Source organism: Callithrix jacchus, chromosome 2 (genome assembly GCF_049354715.1).
Source record: "Callithrix jacchus isolate 240 chromosome 2, calJac240_pri, whole genome shotgun sequence".
Taxonomy (NCBI): Eukaryota; Metazoa; Chordata; class Mammalia; order Primates; family Cebidae; genus Callithrix; species Callithrix jacchus.
This window is the reverse complement of record NC_133503.1, coordinates 172,163,579-172,188,414: the sequence shown is the minus strand read 5'-3', so window position 1 is coordinate 172,188,414 and position 24,836 is coordinate 172,163,579. Positions and strand designations below refer to the sequence as shown.

The following is a 24,836-nucleotide window of genomic DNA, read 5'->3' as shown; positions in this document are numbered from 1 at the left end:
TTGAACAGTGAGAACATATGGACACTGGGAGGGGAACATCACACACTGGGGCCTGTTGGGGGGTCGGGGGCTAAGGGTGGGATAGCACTAGGAGAAATGCCTAATGTAGATGACGGGTTGATGGATGCAGCAAACCACCACAGCACATGTATACCTGTGTAACAAACCTGCACATTCTGCACATGTACCCCACAACTTAAAGTATAATTAAAAAAATAACTTATTGCTGAAATGAAGCATAGAGGTTATCTAGTTCAGTGATGGGGAGGAAAGGGGTGAAGCTAAACAGCAGAATCAGTGGAGATTTCTTTGAGAAAATCAATGTGAGACCCTCAGAGAGATTTTGATGTATCCTTCTAAGGAAGCATGACACCCAGTCGCAAGACAAAATTTTACTGGTTCAGTTTATGACTATTGTCCTTATTGGGCAGTGATTTCAATCCAGGCCATATCAAAAGTCTAATATGCCTACAGCTTGACATTGTGATAAACCAGCTAGGATCATATGAATGTCTAATATCTACAAAAAACTTAAACATTCCAAAATTGGATCAACTTTCTTCAAAGAAGTTGACGACATGATAGACACTCAGAGATGGAGAGTCTTCTAATAGTCATAAAACTGATTTATTACTCAAAATAACATTATTAATGGGAATGGGGAGCCCCACTAAGGTTGACAAGACTTAAAAATCCATTTCTCTTTGTTAATAAATCATAAAATAATATTCTTTGGAAGAAGCTTGGGAATAGGCTACGGAGTAAAGTGAAAGTCAATGTCACCATATTTTTGGCAATTTCTAGGTCTATATTCTACCTTGATGAAGGAATAGCAAAATATTTCCTACAGAATTTGAGGTGTAGACTGCATGAACATTCTTCTAATATTTAATCCCTGTATAATTATCCTCACAAAGTTATCCAACTATGGACATTTTCTATTTTCAAACAAAAACCTGATTGCAGTGTTGATAATACTAAATTCAAATAAAAAATTTCTAGGTGCTCTGCACAAAGGAGACAAGTGAGGAAAAGCAAGTAAATCACAAATTAAAAATAAATATATAATAGGTTAGTTGAAATTAAGAACTATGTAGATAAGTAAAGCAGAATATGGAGGATTTAGAAGTCAGCTTCCCAAATGGTCCTCAGTGATTCTTGCCTGTTGGTATGCATGCCCTTACGTAGTCCTCTGCTACACTGAATAGAGATGACCTATGTAACCAATAGCATTTTCAGAAATGATAAGGGCTAGGTCCTAAATAACACTGAGCTTTCCCTTTACTCCAGCCTGGGATCGCTCATGCTGGTGAGAAGCCCTCATGTCATGAAGAGACTTGTACAGTCATGGAGAAAAGCTGAGGCCTCCAACCAAAAACTAGCATCAACCTTCCAGGCATGTGAGTGAGTGAGATATCTCGGAAATGGATCTTTCAGCCGCACTCATGACTCCTGATGGTTGTTTCTTCAGCTGACCTCTTGCTTTCAACATGACTAGAAGTCCGAAACAGAATCACTCAGCTAAGTCACTACTTAATTCCTGACCCACAGAAATGGAGACGATACATATTTATTGATTTAAACCTCTGAGTCTGGGGTAAATTTTATCCAAGAATAGATAACTAATATAGGAAATAAGAGCAACCGTGGTAGGAGGGAGGTATTATATAACAGGTGGCCAGTGGAAAAACTCTGATAAGTGATACTGAGCATAGAGCTAAAAGCAGGTAAGGGAAATAAACATCTGAAAGCAGTATATTTCGGGCAAAGTAATCAGTGAGTAAGGCTCTCATGCAGAAGAGTCCTTCAGAGCTTTTCAAAGTAGGGAGTGAAGAGATGAGGTTAGAGCAGCAGTGGGACAGAAGGGCAGATCATTACGAAGCCTTTGGTTTTTACTCTTGAGGAGATGGAAGGATATTAATGGTTTTTGAACAGAAGAGTTGCATGATCTGACTTAAGCTCACTATAACTCCAGTGTTAACAATTTGCAGGAAAGCGATAGTAAAAGAAAGTGTCAATCAGAAAGGTAGTGCAACAATCAAGGTACAAAATGATAATAGCTAGATCAGGGTAATAGGAGTGGAAGTAAGTGACTGGATTTCAGATATATAAATTGTTTGATAATTGCCTCCCAGCTGCTACATAAGCCCTCTGTTCTCAAAAGGAGTAGGCTAAAGTTCTTATCTTTTGAAGAAATTGGGGAAACATGGAGAAAGGAATGAGGCAAGACAGGAAAACAGTAGTCAACTTTGAGAAGTGAGGAGGCAAATGGTGAGTCTCTGAATCCCAAATAGTCTCTTGGCCTATTCTGTTGGTTTAAGACCAGTGAAATAGGCAGCAAGAGATTACTGGAAGTGCTGCTACTGTCCTGGAAAGTTCCAAATAAACTGAGATTCCAGAATGGTCCCCATGGGTATATAAACTGAAATGGAAAACTATCAACAGGTGGTACCAAGCCACAGCAAAGACTGAGATGGATTGGATTGCCACAGGACCCTAGAGCCTCCAACCTGCTAGTTGAAAGCTACTTTCTGCCGTTTCATTAATGTTCCAATAATATGATGCACATTTTTTAAATGAATTCTTTACACATCACTTCATTGCATTGTGGCAAGTTTCATTAAGTTTCAAAGAGTAGCTAACAAGAAGAGTTGCTGATGATTTGGATGTGGAATATGAGAGAAGAGTCAAAAATGACCAAAATTTTTGACCAAACCAACTAGAAGAATGGAGGTGCTATTTACTGAGATGAGGGAGATTACAAGTAGAACTGGTGGGAGAGCAAAAACCAAGATTCAATTTCAGACATTTTAAGGTGTGTGTTTTTATTTTTTTGGTAGTTATTACACATCCAATTGGAGATGTTTAGTGGATTTGGATATATGATTCAAAAATACGGAAGTCCTGTGCTAAGACAGAACTTAAGGTGTATCCGCATATTCATGATTTCTAAAGCAATGGGAATTGATGGGCTGTTATTATTGTTAGGTTAACTAACACTCGCTCTGTGCTAGCCACTGTTTTATATATACTGATAGGAACATCTAGGCTGGGAGGAATAGCTAATGATGTAAGAAAGAGAGGGAGAATAATAGCTGCAGCAGCACAGAATTTAGTGCACACGTAGATGGTTTCACCTTAGACAGAAGCTGGGACAGTGCATTCACTGTAACAGGACTTAAAGCAGAAAACACTGGGACACACATGAATAGGTTGGTACATTTGCCATTAGAAGAACATAGAGAGTCACATCTGATTATATTTTTTTCAGTGAAATAAGATGTAAAATGATCAGTTGAGAGTAAAATGGGGCTGGGTGCAGTGGTTCATATCTGTAATCCCAGAACTTTGGGAGGCCGAGACAGGTGGATAGCTTGAGCTCAGGAGTTCAAGACCAGCCTGGGCAACATGATGAAACTCCATCTCTACAAAAAATACAAAAAAGTTAGCTGGGTGCAGTGGTGCACCTGTACTCCCAGCTACTTGGGAGGCTGAGGTGGGAGGATTGCTTGAGCTCAGAAAGCTTAGGTTGCAGTAATCTGAGATCAAGCCACTGCATTCCAGCCTGGGTGACAGAGCCAGACTCTGTCTCAAATAAATAAATAAACAAATAAAGTGAAAAGGGAAGAATGCTGTTGAAATTTGAAGCACTGTCTGTATATTGAATTTAATAGGCATTTATAAAACTCTTTGACAAGTTTCTGTTACTTGGTCCTGGAATGATTCCCTTTCTGTTATTAAAAATCAAAGTATAGTCTAGCCCAGAGAGTACAGATAACGAATGATGGCAGATTGTAAAACATCTTTTATATATATGTATACTTACAAAATTATATTGTAAAATCATACATAGTGAGATTTTATAAGATTATAAAATGATAACTATTATCTACTTATAGCCTTTATTACAGATAAAATTGAAAGCCAGGGAATTTCAGTGATTTGCACAATATAAGACCTAGCTACATAGTGATAAAAAGAATACATTCCACATATACTAACTTTATTTCCAATAATATTCCATGTCTTTTATATTTCAGTAACTTATGAAGCAATTTTCTAGTTGGCATTAAGCTCATATTATTCCTGTAGACCACATGGTTGCTGACATGGTGTTTAACTTTACCTCTATTATAAATTTAAGGCGTTCGTTTATGAGGTTTTCTCCTGGTGCTTGAAGTTATTGGCTCTTTCCCATTATTCAAGTATAACAAATGCTACTCTCTCAGAAGGATCTTTTCTTACCAACTCCACACATACATCTCTGTGACTGTCACTATTACACCATCTGATTTTACTTTCCTCATAACAATATACCTCAAAGTAATTATTACATTTGTTGTTTTTGTCTCCAATAATACATAATTCCTTTACAAATGTAAGCTCTATGAGTGCCAGGAGATTTTTCTAGCTTGATTATATCTTTAAGTGCAGCACCTAGCATTTAGCACAGCTCAGACTATTTTAACAAATTAATAAATAAGTGGACAAACTAGAGTTTTAAAACACCTGCAAATTATATCTACATATATATATATAGATCTATCTATCTATCTATCTATCTAATATCTCTACCATATACGTTTTGTTTATTTTTCTGAGACACAGTCTCACTCTGTTGCCCAGACTGGAACACAGTTGTACAATCTCAGCTCACTACAATCTCTGCTGTTTGGGTGCATGTGATTCTCCTGCTTCAGTCTCCCTAATAGCTGGGCTTACAGGTGCATGCCACCATGCCTGGATAATTTTTGTATTTTTGGTAGCGATGAGGTTTCACCATGTTGGCCAAGCTGGTCTTGAATTCCTGACCTCAAGTGATCCACTTGCCTTGGCCTCCCAAAGTGCTGGGATTACAGGCATGAGCCACCATGCCTGGCCCTTAATATGTTTCAGTTTACTTATACTTTAGCAAAATTCCTCAGGTGGCTATTTTAACCTTGCTTTTGACAGAAAATTATAATATTTTGATTTCTATACATCTTAAACTTATAATTTTTACTTAGAAATAATTTCAGACTTAAAGGTAAAAAACAGTACAAATAATTTCTGCATATCCTTCACTCAGATTCCCCAAATATAAACATTTTACCACATCTGTGTTATCATTTCCTCCCCAGTTACCCTCCCTTAGCAGTCATATTGCTGCTTTGCCCCTAAACATGTCAGTGTATATATCACAAAATCAAGGACATTCTCAGACATCACCACAGTGCAATTATCACTTCAGGAAACTAATACTGATACAATGTTATCTAATCTACAGCCCTTATTGAAATATAACCAACTGTCTCACTAACGTCTTTCAGAGAAATATAATTTTTTCCTGGCCCCGGATCCAATTCAAGATCATAAATTGGATCCGGTTGTCAGGTCTCCTTTATTCTAGAACATTGTCTCAGTCTTTAATAACCTTGATATTTTGTAGAAATCCCTCAATTTATGTCTGTCCGACGTTTCTTCAACTATATGTTCGCATTTTCCCTTTTGGCAAGAATAACAGAAAAGATGTGTCTTCTAGGTACATCATAGCTGGAAGTACATGACATTTGTCCTATCACTAATACAGACTTTTGTTACTTGGTTATGGTGGTGTCTGGAAGTTTGTCCACTATAAAGTTGCTATTTTCCTTTTGTAATTATTAAGTGTCTTATGGGGCGATACTTTGAGATTATGTGAAAATTTTATTTCTCATCAGCGTATTTCCACCAGTAATTTGATTGATTCTCGACTGAAACATTTATTACTATTGTGGGTGGTTAGATTTTTTTTTTCTAATTCCATCATTCATCTACATTTACTACTTAATATTTCATTATTAAAATGTTCCTTTACCCCATTTATATTCATTTATGTGTTTATATAAAAAAACTCATGACTTTGAATCTAACTATCATTATTTATTTTGATGCTCAATTGTCCAAAATTTGGTCAGTGGGGGCCCTTTAAACTAGTGCCTTTTTGTTGTGTCTCCATCACTATTTGATCACTTCCTTAGTTACTAGCACATGAAAAGATATAATTAACTTCAACTTTCTCTACACCAGCCTGGAACTGTCATTTTTCTTTAAGGAACCCCTATTTTTTTTTTAGTAAATAATGGTATTTAGAAACCATTATCTGGATGGCAGGGATGCTCAACGATATTAGGGAGAATTGTTTCTAGGTTATCTTGGAAAACAAAGATAGACCATGCACACATGCACACACACACACATCTGTTTCTAGATGCCATGAGTTCATAATGGCATCTCAAATTCTAATGTAACATCAAAAGCTGCATTCTAGTCTCCACTTTATGTATCTGTAACTTGCTTCTTTGACAATAAAAAAGCTTGTCTCATAAACTAATATATATTATTCACTCCATACTAGAATACACTTCAAATAGTTTCATAATTGCTAACTTATACCCGTGTAATATGGTTTGGCTGTGTCCCCACCCGAATCTCATCTTGAATTGTAATAATCCCTACATGTCACAGGTGGAGCCAGGTGCAGGTAATGAAATCATAGGGGCAGTTTCCCTCATACCCTTCTTATGGTAGTGAATAAGTCTCATGAGATCTGATGGTTTTATCAACAGGAATTCCCCTGCACAGGCTCTCCTGCCTGCCACCATGTAAGTCATGCCTTAGGTATGATCTGCTTTCGTCATGATTGTGAAGCCTCCCCAGCCATGTGAAACTGTGAATCCATTAAACTTCTTTTTCTTTATAAATTACCCAGTCTCTGGTCTGCCTTCATTAGCAGTGTGAGAACAGACTAATATGCCCTGTGAAAAATAAACCTACTAACTAGAATAAATTTTTTTAAGATCTTTTTGTCTGTAGCCTGAAGGTATATAATCAAAATACAATGTTCAAAGCTCTTTAAATGAGTCTGCCCCCTTCCCATTCAGTCATAGTATGTTATTTATTTGAAATATAATTAGCCTCATTTATTTCTGTTAATATTCCATCATTTTCCCCTCAACCTTATTGATTTCAACCATTCCTTCATTTATTTTAGGATGTGCAACATCATCTTGGTATTAAAAGTCAGAACTATACAAATACATATACTTAGAAAACTCTCTCTCCTCTGAACCCATGCATTCTACCTCATTCCTTCTCTTTCTCTGTCTCTCTTTCTCTTTCTCTCTCTCATGTTTCTAATCATCCCTGGTGGTAACTAGCTCATTATTTAGTTTTAGTTTACGTTTCTTGTGTTTTGCTCTGCACAAATAAGCAAATACGTATGCATTTCTATTTCCCTTTTCTCTTAAATAAAAGTTATAGGTGTTAGACTTCCTTTGCATTTGGCTTTTTAAAAATTCACAGAACAGTATACTACCAAGTTATTCTATATTAGAACAGGGCTCTTCCTTATTCTAAGTTGTATAGTATTACCTTGGATGAACATTCTCTCATTGGTTCAACTTCTCTTGTACATAAAGGCATTTAACTTATTTCCAATATGTTGCAATTACAAACAATGCTGTAGTAAATGACTTTATGCATGCATTTTTTTAATTGTTGGATGAATATCTTCAGAATAAATTCTTAGAAAAGATGTCTGCATTGAAATGTAAATGTCTAAATACTTCAATTAGATATTGCCAAATTCCCTCTAAAGGTTGGCAATTGGCACCTTTGAGATTGTCAGTGTGAGAGTGCCAGATTACATATAACCTCACCAACAAATGTGTTGCCATACTTTTTAATTTTTTCCAACCTGAGAGATAAAAAATATATTTCTGTAGTTTCAATTTCACTTCAGTATTAACAGTAAAAATACATGTAAAATTGACCCTTACATATTTTCAAATGTAATTACGTTTGAAAATTTCAAATCAAATTACATTTGAAAATATGTAAGGGTCAATTTTACATGTATTTTTGTAAATTGTTTATATCTTTTCTATCAAACTTTTGGTGTTTCTTCTCAATTTTTAACAGTTCTTTATACATTAGGGATATTAGCCCTTTATCTGGCTACATAATGCAAATAATTTTTCAGATGTCTGTTAGCTTTCTGATTTATCAGTCTTCAATAATCCTTTAATTTTCACGTACAAAATATACTACCAATAGCTTATTTCTCTTTCATATTTACCTTTACCTCTTTTTTATCCTCTCACTTTAGTTTGCATCATAACATTGTCAGAATATTGTAACATCATAACATTGTCAGAATATTGTTACAGAATAATGTAACATTTCTACATTATACTTACATTCTTGTACCCATATTTGTTTTAATCTTATATCTATGATAAAATATGGAGGTTTACCATATACCCCATTCCTGAAGTTTTCCTAGTTGTCCCTTCATTTAGAAACAAACCATCTCTAGTAGACTTTACCTATTTTTGTTAGATCTGACTACAGAATCCCCAGTTCAAAACTGCTTCCCAGTTCCACAGTCCCCACCCTGTACAATTGCTCTTTGCTCTCTCACTTTGTATGTTGTTTTGGAGAAGTCCGACTCTCGTCTATGTTTTCCCCTTTGTAAATCATTTAATATTTTTTCTAGGAAGGCTTAAGAAAATTATTTTCTGGATCTCAAAATCTAATAGTTTTACTAGGATATTCCTCAAAATTCACTCTTCCAGGTTGATTTTCAAGCTACACACTGAGCTCTTACTATATGTACATTTAGGTCTTCATTTATTTCTAGAAAGTGTTCTCGAATTAAGTTTTAAATATTAGCCCTCTTCTATTGTTTTCTTTTTCTGCTTCAAGGACTATAGGTTTTTGTTTGCTTTTTAATTTAAATGGTTTTTGGGGGGAATCGGTGGCTTTTGGTTACATGGGTAAGTTCCTTAGTGGTGATTTCTGAGATGTTGGTGTATCCACAAGGAGTGTAATTAGTATGTCTTCTTTGCCTGTCTTCCATTTCAGCCACTTCTTTTCTGTTCCATTTTACTTTGTGTCACTTTTCAATATCTTTTCTGTTTTCCAACTTCGACATATCATAAAATTTTCAGTCTATCCTCCCTTGGGCACTCTATAATTTAGTCTTCATATTTATGGCAATTTCTTCCTTTTCCTCATTTCTCTCCTGAGTTTAGTCAATCTCTTTTGATTTCTATAGATTTTTATCCACTTTGCCTTTAATGTTTTCATATCTACAAATGCTTAAGACAAGTTTGGAGCTTTTTATTACATTTTTCTTCTGATTCATGATGCTTTCTGAAGACAAATTTTTATTAGATGAAAATTTTGATTTTGTTATGGTGGAATTGTGTAGATTTATTCACTTTTGTCTAATCCATTTTGTAGATCTGTGGTGGCTTACAAAATTTTTAGTTCAATGGTGCCCTCTTCTGTCAGCAGAGCAGAGCCTACTTTCTTTAATGGATATTTTGGGGGCAGGGGAAGGGCCCGGGAAGGTGGGATTTCTTTTTTTTTTTTTAATGTGGAAATACCATATCACTAAGTAATGTATTCATTTGTTTATTATTTATTATTTTTATTTTGTTTATTCATTTGTTTTCATTCTATGACTGCATTTTAATGAATTTATTCAGTCCCTAATTATGAAAATCTAAATCGAACACATTGCCAAATTAATCTCTATAGAAACTATACTAAAATATACGACTACTGACAATGTGTCAAAAAGTCTACCTCCTCACAGCCTCTGATATGCTCTATTATCTAATATTTACTCCTTAACTATTTGACAGGCCTGTGGAAAATGTCATTACAGAGTAGTTTTATTTTATATTCATATTATGAGTGAATTGTGTATTTTTTTATGTTTAGGAACTATTTTCCTAAATCGTTCCGTATTTTCATATCCTTTACCCTAATCTGGTACATTTCTAAATAACTAACTGAGCCTTGAATAGGTCCTGTAATAAACACAATGCTGGCCCTTGCCTACAAAAGCTGCATTTAAAGAAGTAGAATGATTAGACAAGACTGAACACCTGACCTACAGGAAGAAAATTCATGGGCTGAACTTATCCAAGCAGATTTCCTTTACCCCTAAATTTGAAGTAATCTAAGACTGAGTCACTTAAGCTCATAAGTTCATAACCTCTTAAGAGAAAATATCTTGTAGATTTGGGATTTCAGTTTCCCTTGGAGCTAGGACCACAATAAGCCAAAGTAATCTGCTGGCTGCAGTTATGAGTGAAATGAGAAACAGAATGCTGACTGACAAGAAGAAAAAAATCAGAAGGAAACTCAGTGAAAAACAGAAATGAGAGATGGTATGAGTCTTGAAGATGTGAGAAAGAGGCTTAGCTTGCTTCAGAGTGATGGAAAATTCTTTTTATTGTCTTTGATATTACCTGTTGTAGCCCTTTTTAAAAAAATTAGCTTTTTTCTTTGAATTAGTTTGTGTGAATTATTTTTTTCCTTGATTAGAATGCCTTTCTTATGGAAAACATTAGTTTTGTTTCCTGTTGCTTCCGGGTTACAAATGAAGCCAATGGATGAATATATACAAAGAATCAGAGTCTATCTCGATTATTCAACTTGTGGAATGATTCTCTCAGAAAGGCAAGTGCTTCCTTTTATTGGAATCATTCCAACAGAAACTGGGCAAATCCCAAATGAGAGATGAAATTACATGCTGTTTAAGCTTTCTTTCATAACTGAAAATTTAAAACTATATATATGATTCTGTTGTCTAATGTTTGCTTACTGAACGAATTAAAGGCTCTAAATTAAAAAAAAACTTTTATTATAATAAAATATCTTTTATTACTGGAAGGAATGATTCTTCCAAAACATCTAGAAAATGATTTTCTAGTTAGTGAAAAGGAAATCAGCCTGTGATATCTGGGAACTAGTCTGACATGTGTGGCTGGGCTTCACTATTGTTAGAAGCTGGCCTTGTACTCACAGTTAGGCCATGTTATTCCTCTGTGGGACATAAACAGTTTCACATGACACCAACATCAGAAAAGGTCATTCTGAGACCATGATAAAGTGAGACAAAAAAAGGTCAGTTTATAATTTTATCTCGGCATATACAAAATCAAGGTCATTGTGTCACCGACGAAATACCTAACCTCCCTCTCTCATGGCTAATATGAGTGACTGCTGTTCCTTTACAAAAAATAGCTTTGTCCTCTTTCTTGTCTGCCCTCTCTTTACTGAGACACTCAGTTATGGAGCTGTCTCCACATTTTGATAGTACCCAATCTAGAGCAAATCTGTGCCTTCTTGGACCCTCCCACAAATCACCCAACCAACATTCAAATGCTATCATAGGTTCTTTCTAACATCATCCTTTTATTAGTCTGTTCAGGCTATCATACAAAATGCCACAGAATGGGTGACTTAAACAGTAGAAATTTATTTTCTCAGTTCTGGAGATTGGAAGTCTGAGGTCAGGGTGCTAGCATGATCTGTTTGTGGTGACTTGTACATGGCTGCTGCCTTCTTGTTGTGTCCACATACGGCAGGGGTGGGAGGAAGAGGAAACTCCCCTAGATCTCTTCTCATGAGGGCACTGATCCCATCATGATGGACCCATCTTCATGACTTCATCTAAGTCTAATTAACTCCCAAGGGCCCCATCTCCAAATACAATTACATGAAGATTAGGGCTTTCAACATACAAATTTTGGGGGGTCACAAATATTCACCCATAACAACACTATTACTGAGATGTCCCACAGTTCCATGGGGTTTATTCTCTTTTATTTTATAAAATAATAAAAAATCAACTCGTTCAACTAAAAGTGTGTTTCTGGTGTTCTTCAGCTGAGCGCATTTACATTAGAAAATGCTGTCTTTTGCAAAAATTACTGCCACATTGTTTCATTAAGTTTAGAATATTGGGCAGGTGGAAAGTGTTGAACAGAGAGTAGGTATTCCTTGAAAGGAAATTAAACCTGAGTGTTGAGAAAATTGCTTAAACTATACTGCTAAGAACAAGGTCTTGATATTTGCATTTTATCTGCTTTCTTCCATTCATATCACACTACAAACAAGATGGAATTTTGGAGGATGAAGTTGTCATTTAATTAATAAAACTGACTATTTAATGTGATCACAAATGGTATCAACAGATTCAAGCTGGCAACTGCTTAGTTATAGTGACATCTTTCAATCTGCTAATATTCATCCAGATTATTTAGGTTAATACAGTCTCTGTGGTTCTGCATTTAGAGACTATCATATCATTTAAATATATTAATAGTTCTTCAAATGTCCTCAGGCAATGATAGTGGAATGCAAAATTCTCAAACCGATGCAAGCATAATTTATGGATTTTCCTAAATATTTATCTTTTCTACCACAGGTTTATATCAAAGTACTAACAGAATCATCTGAGGCAGGCTGAGTAAATATAGTCAGGCCACAAATATTCCTTACAGCCAAAGGTGCCAAAATTTCAAAAGTATTCCCTCTCCCTTTCGGCAGATAGCAACCTCAGTCTTGAGAGACAAATGTCTGTAAAAACTGACCCCCTATAAGATTCATTCCAAATTGCACAATAACTCTTAGGCCCAGATCTTCTAACAACAAGCGAAATCCAAGACCCAAAGAATTTAAATTACTCTGTACTGCCTAACTGAAAAAAACAAAAAAAAGGCTTAGTTACATGTGAAACAGATACCACACCTATGATTCAGTTATAATGGAACTAGAGCTCCTGGTACTTTACACATCTTTCCCTTTTAATCAATAATACCGTAAATTATATAAACGTCTTTCATAGCTTAAGGCTTAAAGCCTTTTATCTAAATGTAAACACTGGGCTAGGTGGGTAGAATCCCCCTCTTAGCAGAATACCACCAATATACAAAGTGCTTCTTTCTGGTGGTAACAGAATACCACCAATACAGAAAGTGCAGGGGAGGGGTACCTTATCAGGGTTACTCAAACTTAAATATGTACAGGAATCACATGATGTTGTGAAGAATGTGGGTCTGCGGTGGTATCTGTATCTGACAGTCTGTATTTCTTCGCTTCTTCTTTTTTTTTTTTTTTATTTTGAACTGGAGTCTCGGTGCAATCTCAGCTCACTGCAAACTCCGCCTCCTGGTTCAAGTGATTCTTCTGTCTCAGCCTCACGAGTAGCTGAGACTACTACCACGACGCCCCTACCACAACGCCCGGCTAATTTTTTGTATTTTTAATAGAGACAGGATTTCACTGTGTTAGCCAGGATGGTCTCCATCTCCTGACTTCGTGATCCGCCCACCTCAGCCTCCCAAAGTGCTGGGATTACAGGCGCGGGCGCCCAGCCTACAGACAGTCTGTATTTCTAACAAGTTCTCAGGAGCTGCCTATGTCCATGCTACTGGTCCAGATTTATTATTCTTTCTTTGATAGGAAAGCTACATGTCTGCTGTTTTGATGTACAAGTAAAAATATTCCTTTGAGATTTCCTTCCTCCTTTCCCTTTCTTATCTACTCCATTCCCTGGGTAAGCTCATTCGTGTAGTATAAAACACAATCTAGGTTGTGTCCCCAAACAGTCACACCTCCTAGATGTGTCAAATGTTAAACAAACAAAAATCAAACCAAAACCAGTATAATTTGCTGACAAGCAAAGTCAAATGCTTCTCATTAATTTCCTCTGATCGTCACTAAAATTAAAAACAACGTGTCTGATGTTTAAAATTTAGACACAAACTTACTAGAAAAGAAAAAAAACTTACACATATTGTATAACAAAATGATTACTAAATTGTGTTCAGTTTTACTCTGCCATTATTATATAATTATCACATATTATTACTACCTTCTATAACAATTATTATTGCTATTTTTTCCTTTATCATAAAGAAAAATCAAAGAGAAATTATGATCATTTGTAGCACACATTAAAAAGTCCTTTCACAATAGTTGTCTTTTTTTGGGCTGGAATAGTTAATATTTGTATTCATTCTTCAACCCAATTAAAGCCCTGAAATCAATAATGGGTTGATTATTAAGGAAAATGACAAAGAAATACCCATGGCTACAAGGGGTTTAAAACCTAAATATATGAAACCAGTACAATACACTGAAAAGATTAAAATTCAATTACGCCAAACAATTGGTTTAATTAATCCTTATTCTCCTTGAATCGATCAAAAAAATACTCCTTAGGCATCATCCTAAGCCCACTTCCGAAGTATTTGTAACTGAATTTTGAAATTGAAGTTTGGAAGATTTTTCCAAAATAATGTATTTTTTTGTCTGCTATTTTCCAATTGTAAGGATAATGACAGGGGAGGGGTTTCTTATAAATTACTTTACCACTAAAATTGATACTTTGAGCCTCAAATAATCTTGCTTGTTGACCACTGGCTGTGAGAACCTTAAGGTGACTATGCTTTTCCTTTAAATTGCATTATGTTTTCTCAAGGAAATCAGTTTTATATAATATGTTTTTCTAACTAAAAGAAAACTTGAGTGTCTCACAGAGCAAATGTTTCTGTTGCAAATTCAATGGTGTTTACAATGACTAAAGGACTAATTAACAGGAAAAGCAAAGTTATAATTTGTTAGTTGCGGTCAGCTTCAGGTGTTCCTCAGGCCCCTCTATCTGTCACCTCCTCCACTAAGATGAAAGAGAAGGCATTGGGCTAGCAGTACACACAACACCCATGTTTTAAAAGGGTGTCTGGTATCACATTTTTGTCTTTTATATCATCCTTTATTTCATCATTAGTGGCTACTTTCTACTTTCCTTCTAGCTTTCATAATTCCTTATCCTTGAAAATAAGTTTAATAGTAATTAAAATATTATTATTATTAACAAATGAAGCTACCAGAAATTAATGCAGAATACTAAAAATAAAAACCATTTCTTAACAGGCACTCCTTCAGCTGGCTTTCTGAGAGTGTTACACTGCTATATCTATTAGAAGTGGTCTAGAGATCCTATGGATTGACTCAGTGATCTCAATTACCTTTGACTGAATGAGTGGATTAATTAACAAGTTAGTGAATAAGCAAATGGTGAATATGCCAGTACATAATGAGAGAACATAACAGACTCTCATTTAAAGATGGTATATTTTGTCTTTTGAATGGTATTAGTCATTCAAAAGAGAATATCTTCTTAACCTGTGAATATCATTATATCCTGATTATTTAATTATTTCAGAGAAAAACATTATACAACTTTAAAAAAGTATTTCATTTTGAAGAAAATTTATTTGTATCACATTAATTGGTTTTTTGATGTTAAACAAACCTTCATTTTTGTGATAAACCTTGCTTGGTCATGTTGTGTGTATGTATATATACACAACACATATATATATATGTATATGTGTGTGTATATTATATATATAATTTTTATATCTTGTTAGATTCAGTTTTCTAATATTTTATTGAGGATCCTTATGTTCATATTCATAAGAGCCTCTATATTGTTTTCTTGCGATACATTTGTTTAGTTTTGGTTGGGCTAATACTGTACTCACAAAATGAGTTGGGAAGTATTCTTTTTGAGGGAAGAGGTTGTGAAAAATTCTTATGCTTCTTAAAATGTTTGGTAGAATTCACCACAAGCCATTTGGGCCTGGACTTTTTTTGTGTGGTAGTAGTTTCATGCTGTTTGGTTTCTACTAAATCAATTTCTTTGCTTGTTATAGGTCAATTTAGATTGTTTTTTTCTTGAATCAGTTTTAGTAGTTAGTGTCTTTCTAAAACATCTCATTAATTTCCTTTCTAATATTTATTTCTTTGCTTCTACTTATTTTAGGTTTAGTTTACTCTCCTTTTCCCAATGTCTTAATATAAGGTTAGAATCTATTTTAATAGTCATTTGCAGTGTCTTTCTAAAATGGAATTTGCCCATTTCATGTAAGGTGTCTAATACTTTAAGATACAGTTGTTTGTATTATTCCTTCATAATCCTCTTTATTTCTCTAGGGTCAGTTCTTATGTCCGCTTTTTCATTTCTGATTCCAGTAATTTGAGTCTTTGTTGTTGTTGTTCTTGGTTAATTGAGCTAAAGGTTTGTCAATTTCATTAGGCATTTCAAGGAACTAGCTTTTGGTTTATTATTTTTCTCTGTTTTTCTATCCTATATATCATTAATATTCTTTCTAACATTTATTTCCTTGCTTCTGCTTGTTTCAGGTTTAGTTTACTCTTTTTTTCCCAATGTCTTAATGTGGAAGGTTTGGATCCATTTTAATGTAGTCATTTGCAGTATAAATTTACCTCTAAGTACTGATTTTACTCTATCACATAATGTAATATTCTTTTTATTTTTTTTCTGAGAGACAGAGTTTCACTCTTGTTGCCCAGACTGGAGTGCAATGGTGCGATCTTGGCTTACTGCAACCTCCGACTCTTGGGTTAAAGCAATTCTCCTGCCTCAGCCTCCCGAATAGCTGGGATTACAAGCATGCACCACCACACCTGGCTAATTTTTTGCATTTTTACTTGAGACAGGGTTTCACCATGTTAACTAGGCTGGTCTTGAACTCCTGACCTTTAGTGATCCACCTGCCTCAGCCTCCCAAAATGTTAGGATTATAGATATGAGACACCATGCCTGGCCTTTTGTTATTCATCTAAAATCATATTAAAATTTATCTTTTGATATACTCATTGAATCTGATTATTTATTGTGTATCGCTTAATTTCCACATATTCATGAGGTCCCATATTTCTTTGTTTTTAATATCTAATTTCATTCCATTGTGGTCAGAGAAGATACTTTGAAATTTTTTTGTCTTTTTACATTTGTTGAGCTTTATTTTATGGCTTAGTATATGTTCTATTTTGAATAATGTTCTATGCCCACTTGAGAAGAATGTAGAGTCTGCTGTTTTTGAGTGTTATCTATAAATATGTATTAGGTCTAACATTGTGAAATCTTTAAACATGGACCTACATATTGAGCAAAATCATGTATTCCCTTAAAGTCATGCATTTATTATGTGAAACCCTCTCAATATATTTTATGTTCATCATTTCAGTTGATAGATTATCATCTTAATTCTAATTTTCTCCTCAGATATTAAATAAAGCTCCAATCAACAAAAAATGGAATCTATAATACATTTATATTTATTCATATATACCTGTATTTGAATAACATTATTTTGTTTGAACATTTTCAACAAATTTGGAGGGTATATCTCAAATACTGCTTAATAGCCTACTCAAAATTAACTGAGTCAGAGGGAGCTGGTGCTCACTACTATCCATATTATTATCACTGGGTATATGGCTAGAATACATTTTCCAGTCTCAATTGCAGTTAGGTATAACCAGATGATTGAGTTCAGTTCAATGGAATGTGAAGAAAAGTGATGTGCACACTTCCGGGCCCAGCTTATAAAACTGTATCTCATGTAATTCCCTAAGGACTCCAAGAAATGAGAAAAAGGTGCAGCTGCACAAATGGAGGGAACCTGGCTTCCGGAAGGCATGGAACAAGGACCTGGCAAACTGCAAGGATGTATATAAGTAAGAAATAAGATGTTATTGTGATAGACTACTGTAATTTTAGAGATTGGTAGATCAACAAGAATTACTAGAACTGACTAACACAAGTTTGGCTATTTTTTTCTTTTGTAAAGAGTAGAGTAGCACATAATTGTAAAGATTTCAATGAATTATGTTGAGAAATGTTTATTATTTGAATTCTGCTCTAATTTAATAAATCTGAGTCCCAAATACTCATTAATTCCTCATGATTTGAATGCCACTCCAAGCCCAAGCATACACAATCTTAGTGTCATATCAGCAAGAGCTGGGAAGGTGAGAGGGGAGAGAAAAGAGTCTAAAAATCTCTCTATAGGGAATTCTTATTTGAAAGCCAGTCTAAAAATAAAGAGTTTTTTGTTGTTTTTTTGGGTTTTTCTTTTTTTATGAACAAGTTGTAGCAATGGCCTATGTGAGGAACACTTGGGGGCCCACTGAAAGAGGTACAATGTCAAGGGAAAAACAAGGTGAAGAATCAAAGTGAAAAAATTTGAACAACCAGAGATAGTAATTTTTAAATGGCTATATCCAAGGTGTTATATATGCTGTGATTGGCTTTGCAGAGGTCATTGAAGCCAAAGTCCAGCTCAGCAAACATTTGGTTGCTGATTCAAAAAAATGTGTCATAAGATTAAGATGTTATGTACAAATCAAGAAAGAAGAAATTTCAAGAAGTTTCAAAAGAAGAAATTAAGTATGCTGAGAAATTCAGTATCTGTAGTCTAACTGAGATTTTTTGATCAATCCTTAAAACATAATGATGAACATAAGGTTGTATGCACTTCCACTGCTAAAACATGTCAGAATTGTTAAGAATTCCTATTATATGACAAACTCTAGTACTTAAAGATTTAAAAGTATTGTGTGCTTGTCTAAATCTCGAAAAACTTGTTTTCTGAATCTGGATGCTCCAATGTTTGGTGCCAATATATTTAGGATAGTTACCTCTTCTTTTTGGATTGAATCCTTTGTCATTATGCAATGTCTTTTTTTTTTTTTCTGTCCTTTTTGATCATTGTTGGCATAAAGGTTTTTTTTTATCTGATATAAAAATTGCAATCCTTGCCCTTTCTTGTTTTCTGTTTGCATGACAGATTTTTCTCCATCCTTCTACTTTAAGTCTGTAAGTGTCATCACTTGTGAGATGGGCCTCTTGAAGATAGCAGACAACTGGGTCATGCTTCTTTACCCAGCTTGTGCCTACCATTTTGAGTGTGGTGTTCAGCCCATTTACATTCGAGGACAGTATTGATATGTTAGGATTTGTTCCTGTCATCATGTTGTTAGCTGGTTATTACAAAGACTTGATTGTGGAGTGACAATAGGCTACATATTCAAGTGTGGTTTTTTTTTTTGGTAGCAAGGATTGTTCTTTTATTACCATGTTTAGTACTCCCTTTAAGACCTCTTAGAAGTCAAATCCAGTGGTAATGTGTTCTCCGAGCATTTGCTTATCTGAAAAGAATTTTATTTCTCCTTTGTTTATGAAGCTTTGGTGAGATATTAAATTCTTGATTGGAATTTCTTTTAAGGATGCTGAAAATCGGCCCCTAATCTCTTCTGACTTGCAAGGTTTCTGCTGAAAGATCTGCTGTTAGCCTAATGGAGTTCCCTTTGTAAGTGGCCTGCTTCTTCTATGTGCCTTTAAGATTTTTTCTTTCACAATGATCTCGAAGAATCTGATGACTATGCATCATGAGGATAGTTGTCTTGTATAGTATGTCACAGGGGTCCTCTGAATTTCTTGAATTTGTATGTCAACCTCTCTAGCAAGATTGGGAAAATTTTCATGAACTATATTCTTAAATATGTTTTCCAAGTTGTTTGCTCTTTCTCCTCTTTCAGGAATGCCAATGAGTCAGATTTGGTCTCTTTATACAATCCCATATTTCTTGGAGGTTTTGTTCATTTCTTTAAATTCTTTTCATTTTTGTTTACCTGTGTTGTTTTGAAGGAGCAGTCTTCCAACTCTGAGATTCTTTCCTCTGCTTGGTTTATCCTGTTGTTAATGCTTCCAACTGTATTCTAAAACTCCTGCAGTCAATTTCTCATCTTTGAAAGTTCAGTTTGGTTCATTCTTAAATGGTTATGTCATCTTTCAACTCTTGGATCATTTTACTGTTTTGCTTGGACTGGGTTACAACTTTCTCTTATATCTTGATGAGCTTGCTTGCCATCTGATTCTGAATTCTAACATTTTAGCTATTTAAGAGAAAAACCTAAAACTGTGAAACTGCATTTTCTATGGAGTATAATAAAGGAAAAACTCCTATTCCTGAATGTCTCTGAATCCCTAGAACTACTCCTCTTTGCCTCCATAGGTTATCAGTTCCCAGTGAACATCTGTTCCATAGCCTTTCATAGTAACTAGATGAATTCCTGAAATGCAGATGTTGTTTTCAATTGAGCTGCTTCTTGTTTATACAACAAGGATTTACACATAGGTGCTCCAGATAATATGGTGACAATGTGGCATATGAAGTTTTGTTAAAACTTTTTAAAGTATTGCAATTACAAAAAAAATTAACAATGTTAATGCCACATGTCATTAATTCTAAAATACACATTTTTCTATATTTTAACATTTCTGAAATTAGGATCTGTCTTTTTTTTTTTTTTCTTTTTCTTTTTTATTAGCAGTGGCCAGGGAACATGGGGAGGAAAGAGGATGTGGCTAGAGGCAAGGCCAGCTCAGGGCCAGGAGGGCCTGTGTCACCCTCGTGTGACTGTCACTCCCGTGTGACTGTCACCCCAAGCAGGCTTCCTCCTACCCCCAGCAGGGATGCCCTGGCCTGAGTTTCTGCTACTTGCTGTCCCTCAGCCTAAGGCCTTGGGAGGCTCCAGGTCTTAAGGGTCTTAGAAGTGGGTGGCTCTCAGGAGACAGGAGGCCCAGGCTCCAGCTGGGACACCCAGGACAGTGGGAACAGAAGGTCTGTGGTGACCTCTGGCATTGCTGGACCTTGGGGAAGATGCCAGGGAAGAGGCAGGGTGACAGGGATGCTGTCATGAGGGCCTGGTAGGGCCCTGGAGTCCACAGGAAGGCAGGGCCGGGCAGCAGGACCCCAGAGAGCAGGGAGCTGGTGGCGACCTGCTCCAGCTGGAGGTGCCACAGGCCTGAGGCAGGCTGGGGATGGGCCCACCTTGGCCCACCAGTCAAGATAGGAGGTGGCAAGGTGAGAACAGTTTTATTGAGCAGAGGGCGGGTGTCAGCGGTACAGGTAGTCAGCCTGGATGTTGGCGGAGATCTCCGCCTCCCACTTGTCCCTGTTGTTGAGCAGCTTCTCCTTGTTGTACAGCAGCTCCTTGTATGTCTCTGTGGAGAACTAGAAGTTGGGGCCCTGCAGGTGGGGGTGCGGGGGTGGTGGTCAGGGCCCGCCAAAGATCCTCCACTCCTCCCACCCTGGGCCGCACGTGCCTCGACTATGGCATCCACGGGGCAGGCCTCCTGGCAGAAGCCACAGTAGATGCACTTGATCATGTCGATGTCATAGCGAGTGGTCCGGCGGCTGCCATCAGCTCTCGGCTCAGCCTCGATGCTGATGGCCTGGGCAGGGCAGATGGCCTCGCAGAGGTTGCAGGCAATGCAGCGCTCCTCCCCATATGGGTAATGGCGCAGGGCATACTCCCCACGGAAGTGAGGGCTCAGTGGGCCCTTCTCGAACGGATAGTTGATGGTAGCCGGCTCCCGGAACAGGTAGCTCAGGGTCATGGCCAGGCCTCGGAGGAGCTCGGTCCACAGGAGGGTCTGGGCTGCCCAGTCAGTCACTGACCTCATGTCCATCTTGGGCTCCTGCATGTTCACATGCTTGTAGGTGGCTGCCACTGCACTGCTGTGGAGGCTCCGGCTACCAGGATGTCCTGCACGGGCAGCCTGGGCCAGGGCCTGAAGCAGCATGGGCGTGGTCAGGCAGCACATCATGGTCTTTTCTCCAGCTTCAAGGCAGCAGCTTATAATCTCTATCATCCAGGGAGTAGACATGTTGGGGCTGTCAATGAAGGAGTGAACTAGGTTTATATTCTCACACGTGACCAGACAATTGCAATGCCTTTATCTTAATGTCTACAACTTTATAAAGATAATTTAAGAAAGGAATATCAAGATCAGTTGTTGTCAAAAAAAAAAACCTTTCACTGAAATATTCTGGAAGTCAGGAAAGTGCCAGTTTCAAAATTGGCAGACTGGAGGAGTATCAATGGCCTGAAAGAAAATACTAGAGATAATATGGGATTAGTATTTTAGAAACAGCTATAGCACTAATGTTCTAGATGATCCAAGAGATAATATGTTTGAAAAACAGATACTGACAAGTTGAGTTTAAAAGTGATTCAGAAGAATTGAACTCTGAATTCAAAGATGTTTGAGGAATATAATAAATGCATTTTGTTTAAATTTTCTTTTTGCATGAGTGCCCTGAAGTAATTACTAAAAATCCACATATAAATGAGTCTAAAGTAATTCTTTTGGCAAGTATAAAATAAAAATCTGAAGAAATAAGAAAGTATTATGACACAGTTTAATTAGAATTTTTTGGTAGTGTATAAGGTATATGTTTTACTAGAAGGACTTTAAGATTCAATAGAATCTGAAAACAAAGTTACTCCTTCAATATAGTAGACAATGTTAGCTCCTTGACTAGTAAATTTTTATTAAAATTTCTAGGAACTTTAAAATTTATATTTAACACACACACACACACACACACACATATATATATATATATATATATATATATATGATGTGACTTACATAATGAGATTGAACAATGCTTAAAATTTTTTTTTTTTAATTTTCTTGCACTTTAGATTAGGATACATGTGTAGAACATGCAGGATTGTTGCATAGGTACATACATGGCAATGTGGTTTGCTGCTTCCATCACCCCATCACCGATACCTGGCATTTCTCCCCATGTTATCCCTCCCCAAACTTCCTACCCTCTGTTGTCCCTCCTCTATTCCCCACCCAGTGTGTGGTGCTCCCCTCCCTGTGTCCATGTGTTCTCATTGTTCAACACCTGCCTATCAGTAAGAACAAGCAGTGTTTGATTTTCTGTTCTTGTGTCAGTTTGGTAAGAACGACGGTTTCCAGATTCATCCATGTCCCTAAAAAGGACACTAACTCATCATTTTTTATGGCTGCATAGTATTCCATGGTGTCTTTTTGCCACATTTTCCTTGTCCAGTCTATCATCAATGGGCATTTGGGTTGGTTCCAAGTCTTTGCTATTGTAAACAGTGCTGCAATGAGCATTCCTATGCATGTGTCTCTTTAATAGAACAATTTATAATCCTTTGGCTCTATACCCAGTAATGGAATTGCTGGGTCAAATGGAATTTCTCTTTCTTCATCCTTGAGGAATTGTCACACTGTCTTCCACAATAATTGAACTAATTTACACTCCCACTAACAGTGTAAAAGTGTTTTTATTTCTCCACATCCTCCACATTCTCCAGCATCTGTTATCTCCAGATTTTTTAATGACTGACATTCGAACTGGCATGAGATGGTATCTCAATGTAGTTTTGATTTGCATTTCTCTAATAACCAATGATGTTAAGCATTTTTTCTTAAGTTTGTTGGCCTCATATATGTCTTCTTTTGAAAAGTGTCTGTTCATATCCATCACCCACTTTTGAATGGGGTGGTTTGTTTCTTGTAAATCTTTGTAGATTCTGGATATTAGCCCTTTGTCAGATGGGAAGATTGCAAAAATTTGTAGATTCCTTGTAGATTCTGGATATTAGCCCTTTGTCAGATGGGTAGATTACAAAAATTTTTCCCCATTCTGTTGGTTGCCTGTTCACTCTAATGATTGTTTCTTTTGCTGTGCAGAAGCTCTGGAGTTCAATTAGGTCCCATTTGTCTATTGTGGCTTTTGTTGCCAATGCTTTTGGTATTTTTTTCATGATGTCCTTGCCTATGCCTATGTACTGAATGGTTTTGCCTTGGTTTTCTACTAGGGTTTTTATGGTGTTAGGTCTTAAAGTCTTTAATCCATCTGGAGTTAATTTTAGTGTCGGGTGTCAGGAAGGGGTCCAGTTTCTGTTTTCTGCACATGGCTAGCCAGTTTTCCCAAAACCATTTATTAAACAGGTAATTCCTTTCCCGTTGCTTGTTTTTGTTAGGTTTGTCACAGATCAGACAGTTGTGGTTGTGTGGCATTGCCTCTGAGGCCTCTGTTCTGTTCCATTGGTCTATATCTGTGTTTTGGTAACAGTACCATGCTGTTTTGGTTACTGTAGTCTTGTAGTATCGTTTGAAATCAGGTAGTGTGATGCCGCCAGCTTTATTCTTTTTACTTAGGATTGTCTTGGCTATGCGGGCTCTCTTTTGTTCCAATGAACTTTAAGGTGGCTTTTTCCAGTTCTGTGAAGAGGTTCATAGTGCTGAATCTATAAATTACATTGGGTGGTATGGCCATTTTCACAATATTGATTCTTCCTAACCATGAGCATGGAATGTTACTCCATCTGTTTGTGTCCTCTCTTATTTCGTTGAGCAGTGGTTTGTAGTTCTCCTTGAAGAGGTCCTTTGCATCCTTTGTTAGTTGTATTTCCAGGTATTTTATTCTCTTTGTAGTAATTGTGAATGGCAGTTTGCTCTTGATTTGGCTCTCTTTTAGTCTGTTACTAGTGTATAGGAATGCTTGTGATTTCTGCACATTGATTTTGTATCCTGAGACTTTTTGCTGAAGTTGCTTATCAGTTTATGGAGATTTTAGGCTGAGACAATGGGGTCTCCTAAATATGCAATCATGTCTTCTGCAAATAGAGACAATTTGACTTCCTCCTTTCCTAATTGAATATCCTTTATTTCTTTTTCTTGTTTGATTGCTGTGGCTAGAACTTCCAATACTGTATTGAACAGGAGTGGTGAAAGAGCACATCCTTGTCTAGTGCCATATTTCAAAGGGAATGCTTCCAGTTTTTGCCCATTCAGGATGACACTGGCTGTGTGGGTTTGTCATAAATAGATTTTATTATTTTGAGATAGGTTCCATTGATACCTAGTTTCTTGCATGTTTTTAGCATAAACGGCTGTTGAATTTCATCGAAGGCCTTCCCTGCATCTGTTGAGATAATCACGTGGTTTTTGTCTTTGGTTCTGATTATGTGGTGAATTACATTTATAGACTTGCATATGTTGAACCAGCCTTGCATCTCTGGGATGAAGCCTACTTGATCGTGATGGATAAGCTTTTTGATGTGCTGTTGCAATTGGTTTACCAGTATTTTATTGAAGATTTTTGCATTTATGTTCATCGTGGATATTGGCCTGAAGTTTTCCTTTTCTGTTGAGTCTCTGCTGGGTTTTGGTATCAGTATGATATTGGTCTCATAAAATGATTTGGGAAAGATTCCCTCTTTTTGGATTGTTTGGAATAGTTTCAGAAGGAGTGGTACCAGCTCTTCTTTGTATGTCTGGTAAAATTCAGCTGCGA

The 24,836-nt window shown here is 36.4% G+C and overlaps 1 protein-coding gene and 1 pseudogene across 1 annotated transcript in view; both read right to left on the bottom strand.

Moving 5' to 3' along the window:
- LOC144581659 (uncharacterized) overlaps window positions 1-24,836 on the bottom strand; it is a 431,789-nt gene that overhangs the window by 136,354 nt on the left and 270,599 nt on the right. The window lies entirely within an intron of this gene.
- On the bottom strand, window positions 20,553-21,409 carry LOC108590685 (NADH dehydrogenase [ubiquinone] iron-sulfur protein 8, mitochondrial-like; annotated as a pseudogene).